The sequence below is a fragment of the Gallus gallus genome, chromosome 2 (genome assembly GCF_016699485.2).
Source record: "Gallus gallus isolate bGalGal1 chromosome 2, bGalGal1.mat.broiler.GRCg7b, whole genome shotgun sequence".
NCBI lineage: Eukaryota > Metazoa > Chordata > Aves > Galliformes > Phasianidae > Gallus > Gallus gallus.
In genome coordinates, this window is record NC_052533.1 from 2011818 (window position 1) to 2019500 (window position 7683).

Below are 7683 nucleotides of genomic sequence, written 5' to 3' on the forward strand. Positions count from 1 at the left end.
TTTGTTTCCAATGAATCGCAGCCTATTTCTTTTTTTTCCAAGCCATTTCTCTAATGCGTCAAGTTTGTTTTGAAGTTTGAGCCCATGCTCCAAAGTGCTCGAAATCCCTCCCAGCTTGGTATCATTTGCAGCTGCAATAAGCAAATTTTCTATTCATGCAAGTAATTATTAACAAAATATTTTGAACAGTACCAGGCCTGGGACAGCTCCCCAGGGACTCCTGGGCTGTGGATCTCCTCGGATCCATGGCACAGCGTAAATAACTCCTCCAGGCACTGTTCCCTCCTACAGCCCTGCTTGCCTCCAGTTCCGCGTCACCATCCCCTGCAACCTCTCCCATTCACCACGTCTGGATTTTAAAATGCTCACCAATGACAAATCTGGATATGATTTTTGGTAAGTCGCTCTGGGGCTTTTGTTCCACTCTGTCCTTTATCACCACCAGCGTCATAGAATCGTAGAGTCACAAGAATGGCTTGGGGTGGAATGGACCTCAGAGATCATGTAGTTTCAATCCGCTACCATGGGCATCACTCATTGAAACTCTCAACTCCTACTTGAGCTCATCTGACCCAACCTCTGGCTGCTGGGTTTGGTGAAGCCTTTCCCTGAGGTGCCTGGTGCCTGTTCTTCATGCTTGGAGGCTGTATTTCTATCCCCCTTATTCTGCTGCCTTTGAAAACCCCAGCATCCATGTGGGCTCCCTGAGCCATGTGCCCTCAGCTCTTTTCCAATCCCCAATTTATCCCTTTTCAGCTGAATACCCCTCAGCATCCTCTTTGACATGCCAATACGAGCACTGAGCAGTTCTTAATACTTTTATTTAGTGTTAATATAAATCAGATTATTCCTGTTCTTCTAGAAGTGTTTTGATTTATTTATTTATTTATTTATTTATTTATTTATTGTAGGACTACCTCCCACAGCCATCACTTTTGACGAGGAAGGAAAGTTCACTGCTTTTCCAGGTATTTGAGTATTCTCTATATCTGAGTATTTACTGAACAAAAGGGTTTCTTGCTGCTAATCTCGTTTTTTTCCATTACTAATATATGGCCCTAATGGGATGGAAAATTTCCCCATGGATTCCAAGGACCTAAAAGCCAGAGAGGAGCGAAATCAGTTTAAAGTTAATGTACTTCACACATACCTACTTTGCCACTCCACCAAGTGTCAGCATTCCCTTGGCAGTCTTAAAAACCACTCTCTACTCAAAAACGTAGAATCAGAATTAGAATCTTAGAATCGTGGAATGCTTTGGGTTGGAAGGGACCTTAAAGCCCATCCAGTTCCGACTCCCTCCTAGGGGGCTCCTTCTAAGGAAAAAGTAAGAATCTGGTTTGTTCTAAGAAAATAAATAAATGTTTGAGCATGCTTGGGGACTGACCCAGGAAAAGCAGTCCATGTCCACCATTATTTGGTCTCTGTTGAGCTCCCAGAGGCAGCCAGCACAGAGGGCAGATGGAGGTCTGAACTGTGGGACTTGGTGCTGACATGCAGCATCCTACAGCCTTTGGTTCCTGCGTTGAAGCTTCAACCTGGGCGAAGCTTTCCCTGTTCCCTGGAGATGCTCTTGACTGTAAATGCAGCTCTGGGTATTTCCTGTAGTTCTTAATCTTGATAATTATTTCAATCAAGCTATCAATTTATAACTTCCTGACTAATGAAATGCTGCCTCTTACCACGTTCTCCTGTGGTACGTAAAGATGCTTTTGAACGGCAAGCCCCATGCTGGGAAGACCCATGCAACTTTCACACCTGGCTTATCACCTAGCGGATGTGATGCCATGCTGTGAGTGTGACTTCTCCTTGCCAGATTTCTGGGTGACACCTGAAGGTGACATCCAGAGGTGCAGAAATTCAGTCTTTACATGTGTGATTGGATAAGGATTGAAGCTTGTTGCTAGGTCCTGATGAAGTCTAGCTGAGATAAGGAGCAATCCAAGTGCATCTCGTTGGGTATGCACAGATGGTTAGACATCATATAGAAGGTCTTTTTCAGCCCATGTGGTTCTGTGGCCTGGGAGAGCCTGGCCCAGTTAACTGCTCCTTGCAGATGTGCCTTTCCTGCATCTTTTTATTCATTTGAAATTGATCTGCTACTCATTTTAGTAACTGGCTTGTATCTACTATATTCATGGCCTTAGTGATTCGGGGCACCTTGTTCACCAGCTCCCCTCAGCCTTCCCTTCTCCAGCCTGAATGATCCTGGCCTTCAACCTCCAACCTAGCTGATTCCACAATAGTATGAGTTTCGTTGTTCTCTCTGCTTCTCCAAAACCATCATGCTTCTCTTGGGGATCACAATTACACACTGCATTGGACATGCTTGAGAATAGCACCAAGAGAAGATGTCTTGTTTTTTTTTTTTTTTTTTTTGGCTGCCACCTTGAACACAATTTGCTGAGGTCTTGGTGGAGTTGCTTACCATTGGTGTGGCATTTGGTGACACTGGGAAAGCTGAGCACCTGGATGTGCTCCTCGTCCACCAGGGTGCTGCTGGTGCTGACCCAGCGCCAGGCTCTGGTGAGTCGCGCTCTCTTCCATCCCCAAAAGAGACCATTAAGCCCTACCTACCTTTTGCTCCCTGCCTTGTAACCAGCTTTCCAGCAATAAAATGACCTTTTCTCCAGTCCTGTGGCAGCTCAGTATGCTTAATGGTCTACTCAAGGGCTTTTAAAACACCCAAGTATTTAAGAAATTCTGTGGTTTTTCTACCAAAAACACAGAGCCCACATACGTTTTTCATGAGAAAAGGTGAAGGTTCAGTGAATTTACATTTGCCCGGCAGCCTCAATGCAACAGGAGTTAAATTGCTCATTCAGGAAAGAAGTAGCCAAAAATGGCCAAAGGAAGGCCCAGTGGGAGAATCCAAATGTTTCTTTCCCCTCAGTGTTAAAACTGCCAAGCCAATTTGTTAGTAGAGATAGCTCTTCCAATGCAAAGTGGTGAGAACAGCTTGGCTTGGCTTGGCTTGGCTTGGCTTGCGTGATGCATCCAGTACAGAGACCTTGATCTTCAAACCTGCAGTTAATCCGTGCTCAAAATGAGCTTTTTTCCCCCAGTATGGTGCTATCTCCAGACCTTCAGACTGAGCATGAAGAAAAAAGGCAATGAGAAACCCTCAGCTTTCAGCAGGGCACTTGTAGAGTCATTAAGATTGGAAAAGACCGCTAAGATCATCTAGTCCAACCATCAACCCATCCCCTCTGTGCACACAAAACCACATTGAACTTGCACAAAGCAGTCAATGATTCCGTCATTTCTTTTTCAGGGTAAAACAAGCCAAATATTCTTCAGGAAATCTAGAAGTGTGTGTGGGGAGGGGGTTCTGCCCCTTCCTCCTCCAAGCCATTTTTGCCTTAATATTTAGCTCCTCTCATCGTTCAAGGACTTTAATTAAACTTCCTTACATTGGCATCACTGCATGTAAAAAGCAAACCTAATTATTATGGAATTCATAGGAAACAGAATCTGGGATCCACTAAAAGCTCCTCTGAGAGGTGAACCTTGGATTCAACAGCTCCTTGCTGGGGGGTGAATTACGGGGCACGGGAGGAATATGGGAAATAGGAACATAGGAGGACGGACAACAGCTTCTGAAAGGCTGGGGCAGCTCCAAGGCAGCGCGCTGGAGCAGTCTGTGTTTCCCTTCCCACCCTACCAAGAGCAAAAGCAGTTTTTGGTGGGATTTTGTCTTCTAGGGAGGAAAGGACACAGGAGGCTCAGGGTGAGGTGGGACGCCCTCAGCTAGAGCAATGGCGGTGCTTGGGGCCGCGTGCCGACCATCCTCTGTGCCACCACAACCTGCCCGTGTCCCTGGACGGCCTCAATGAACCTCATCCAACACCCAAAACTCTTTTATTAAAAAAAAAAAAAAAATCTTCCTTCCCTCAATTAGAGGCAAAGGGAAAAAAAAAAGAAGAATTGGGGTCAACGCGAAGCAGCCGTATTTTAGCCGTCCTTTGGGAGCCGATCTGCGCTCACACTGTGGGTGTTCTCATTGCACACACTGAACAGGAGACGTTTTCCCTTAGTAGGACAGGCTCTGTGCTGCAGCCCTTCTCGCCCGGCCATAAAAGGGCAGCGATTTCGGTGCGACCCCCGGGCCCTCCCGGCCTGGTCGGCCGCATCCCGGCGCTGCTGCTTCCAACCTCCTCGCCTTTGGCTCGCTCTTCTCTCACGCCTTTTGTTTTGTCTCTCTCCTCCTCTCTGGAGGCTGCAGGGATTGAGGCCAGAGAGCCTCCAGGAATGTTCTTGCCTTCCCTATTTTTTTTTTTTCCCCTCTCTCTCTCTCTCTCTTGGCCTGATGTGATCCCTGCCTTTCCATGCTCCCTGTGCCTGCCCAGAAAATCAGTTGCTGGGTGAAAACCAGTTGCTGGGCCAGCAGTACATCCCCAAAGGGTCGGCTGTCCCCCTTCATCCTGTGGGTGAGGCCCTGCCCACCTGCAGGGCTCTTCCACCCCCTGCTCCGCTCTGTGCTGCGGCCTGATTGGGTGCTGCCATGTCAGAAGGACATGGAGCTGTTATGGAGCGTCCAAAGGAGGGCTGCGGAGATGGGGAAGGGTCTGCAGGGCAAGGGGTGTGAGGAGAGCTGAGGACCCTGGGCTTGTTGGGCCCAGAGCAAAGGAGGCTGAAGGGAGGGCTCTTGGCAGCTGCAGCTCCTCATGGCCATACAGCTCCTCATGGCCCTGCAACCCCTCATGGGCCTACAGCCCCACACAGCCCTGCAGCCCCACACAGCCCTGCAGCCCCTCACGGCCCTACAGCCCCTCACGGCCCTACAGCCCCTCACGGCCCTACAGCCCCTCACGGCCCTACAGCTCCACTCAGGGGAACAGAGGGACAGGTGCTTCCCTAGAGGAGCAAAACTATGGGAAGACAATGCGAAACATCAGAGATCAGTTAAACCAGGGCAGCGTGAACCTCTCCTGGTTCCCTAGGATCATTGCCAGGCCCCATATTGTTGCCCATCTGCAGGAGATGGCCCTTTTGTGGTACCCATATTTCTATATCACCAGGGTCTTCCTGCTTTTGTTCCTCACCTACCCTTATCCCTAGGGCTTCCCTGTCACTGGAGAACCCATCCATTGAAATCATGGAATCATTAAGACTGGAAAAGACCTCTGAGATCCCCAAGTCCACCCCAACCCACCCCACCATGCCCACTGACCACGTCTCTCAGTGCCACATCTCTATTAGGGTTCTGGAACGCCTCCAGGGATGGTGACCCCACCACCTCCCTGGGCACTGCCATTCATTCTGAGAAGAAATGTTTCCTAATACCCAACTGGAACCTTCTCATGTACAGCCTGAGGCCATTACCCCTCATCCTATCACTGTAACGTGGGTGAAGAGGACAACCCCCACCTCTCTACCACCTCCTTTCAGGTTGTAGTCTCCTCCAGACTGAACCATCCCAGTTCCTTCAGCCACTCCCTACAAACTTGTGCTTCAAACCCTTCACAGCTCCATTGCCCTTCTCTGGACATGTTCCAGGGCCTCAATAAAATTCCCCAATGGCAACAGTGGGAAATGAACTGAACTTAGGGCTGCTGTGCTGGGGTCCTTCTGCAGGGAGCCGGAACCCATTACCATTTTGATAGTCTATGCAAGATGTGACAGGGCCAAGTCCCAGCCAGCACAACCTAAGAAGCCTGCAGACCTTCCAGATCCTTGCAGGAAGGCACCAAGAGCATGGAGTTATCCTCTTTCAGAAACCCCAGCAGATGATGAGGAGGGAAAAACACTCCCAGAAGAGAGCTCTGTTGTCCACGTGCTGGTATGGGGATCCCTGGTCATGTTAACTCCCACAGAAGTGTCCCATGTCTCTCTCTGCTGGAACCACAGAACCACAGAATCATTTGAGTTGGAAGGGACACTTAAATCTGGTCCAACTCCCCGCAGTGAACACAGACACCTACAGCTCCATCAGGTGCTCAGAGCCCGACCGTGAATGGACCAAGGATGGGTCTTCCACTGCATCGACCACATCCACCACAGGAGCAGGAGAAGAGGTGGCTTAAGCAGGTTGGAAGGATGGACATGGACACGTCCTTCCCCATCAAGCTCTCCCTTGACTCTCTGCATTACAACAGCCACAGACCTGACCACATCACCTCTCCCACTCAGCAAAGTCACTGCACGGGGTTGGGTGGGATCCCACCAAACTGGGTTGGGTGAGGTTTGCTGGGAGATACAGGAAGTCGGTTCAGCAAATTCCACGTGAGCCCATGAGTGGTGTTGGCCAACAAAACCACATGTGCTTCATCTTTTAGGAATGTTGCTGTAGTCACCGTTGTCAAATGAAGTTTTTCACCAAAATGTGTTGTTGGCTGTGTCTGGAGCTCCTCCTGGGACATTCCTCCTCGTGTTGATGGCAGCGGCCTTTGAGGGAACAGCTTCTCCTATATCACAGAGGAAAAAGTGTGGATGGCAAAGACCAGGTCTCCGTTTGCGGGGTGGGCTCTGCGTCACAAAAAGTGCAGGGACCTCCTGGGAGCCCACCAGATGGTCTTTGCCCATACCCAGCACCCCTCTCCCTGCAGACCTGTGAGCTCCATATCTCAGAGGGCTTCAGGCTGCTCCCACCCCTGTCCTGTCTGCAGGATTTGGGCTCTGGGATGGAGCTCAACCCCTACTCCCATCTCAGCCTTCATCTCACCCTCACCCCGTCGGTGTCCGCGTGTCCGCTGGGTGTCCTCCAGCATCTCATGGAGCTCTTGGAAACGCTTCCAGGCGCTGAGACACGTAGGGCAGGCCAAGCACTCATCCTGGGAAGAGCTCTGCGATACGGGAAAAGTGCCGGTCGTCTCGGCCAGGATTTTTTTTTTGCCTATAGAGCAGAGTTGAAAGCAAGACAGAGGATTAAAACCAAAAATTAAATAAACCCAGGAAACGGAGCGCAGGCAGGACGTGGCTGCAGCGACATTATGCAAAGGGCCGTACACATCTGGAAGAAGTTACCGTGCACGGCAACCGAGTCTAAACAAGTGCAAGACGTTACTGCATTTCTGTCTGCAAAAGGGAGTGGTTGGCAAGAGGGAAACGGCCGGGAAGGTGGGATGGAGATGCAACAGATGGGGTTTTGGGGACCCGTCGGAGCTGCTGTGGTTTTTGGTTGAGGGTAGCAGATGGGAATTGGTTTGATTTTGGTGTCTCTGCCCCACGTGCGTGGGGAGATGTGTGATTTGAACCGGGGGGTGGGGAGGTCTTGGTGAGACCCACGCAGTGCTGGCAGCTGAATCACAAAACCTCACCCACGGGACCCCACTCTGAACCCCAACAGTGCCTTAAAATAGAATCACAGAATGGTTTGGGTTGGAAGGGACCTCCAGTTCCAACCCCTTTGCTATAGGAGGAACACCTCCGCATTCCCACCATGGCAGGAGAGCGCTCCACAAACCCCTCTGTGAACCAAACTGAGCTCGATATCACCTCATCAGTCCCCAGACTGAGCTTTCCCAACCCAAAAAGCCCAATGTGAGGGGTTACTCTCGGGAAAGCTGTGATCCCTACCGTGCCTCAGTTTCCCCACTGGGGACTTAAGGACGCTCACGGAGGACGAGGGCCGTGCCGCTGTGCTGCTTCCACACGGGGGCGGGGGGGAGGCGATGCCGGAGGGTGTCACGCGTGGAGAGGGCGGTCACGCGTGGGCGGCGCGGCGGAGGGGCTCTGTCCCTT

The 7683-nt window shown here is 50.6% G+C and overlaps 1 long non-coding RNA gene across 2 annotated transcripts; it reads right to left on the minus strand.

Moving 5' to 3' along the window:
• Positions 1 to 800: 800 nt before the first annotated feature.
• On the minus strand, positions 801 to 7671 carry LOC107052484. 2 transcript variants are annotated; one of them, XR_001464978.4, is made up of 3 exons: positions 7519 to 7671; positions 6671 to 6835; positions 801 to 6407 (listed from the first exon to the last, which is right to left on the minus strand). It is a non-coding gene; the product is annotated as an uncharacterized LOC107052484 (long non-coding RNA). The 2 variants fall into 2 exon arrangements; XR_001464979.4 differs by having other exon boundaries at positions 6665 to 6835.
• Positions 7672 to 7683: the final 12 nt, after the last annotated feature.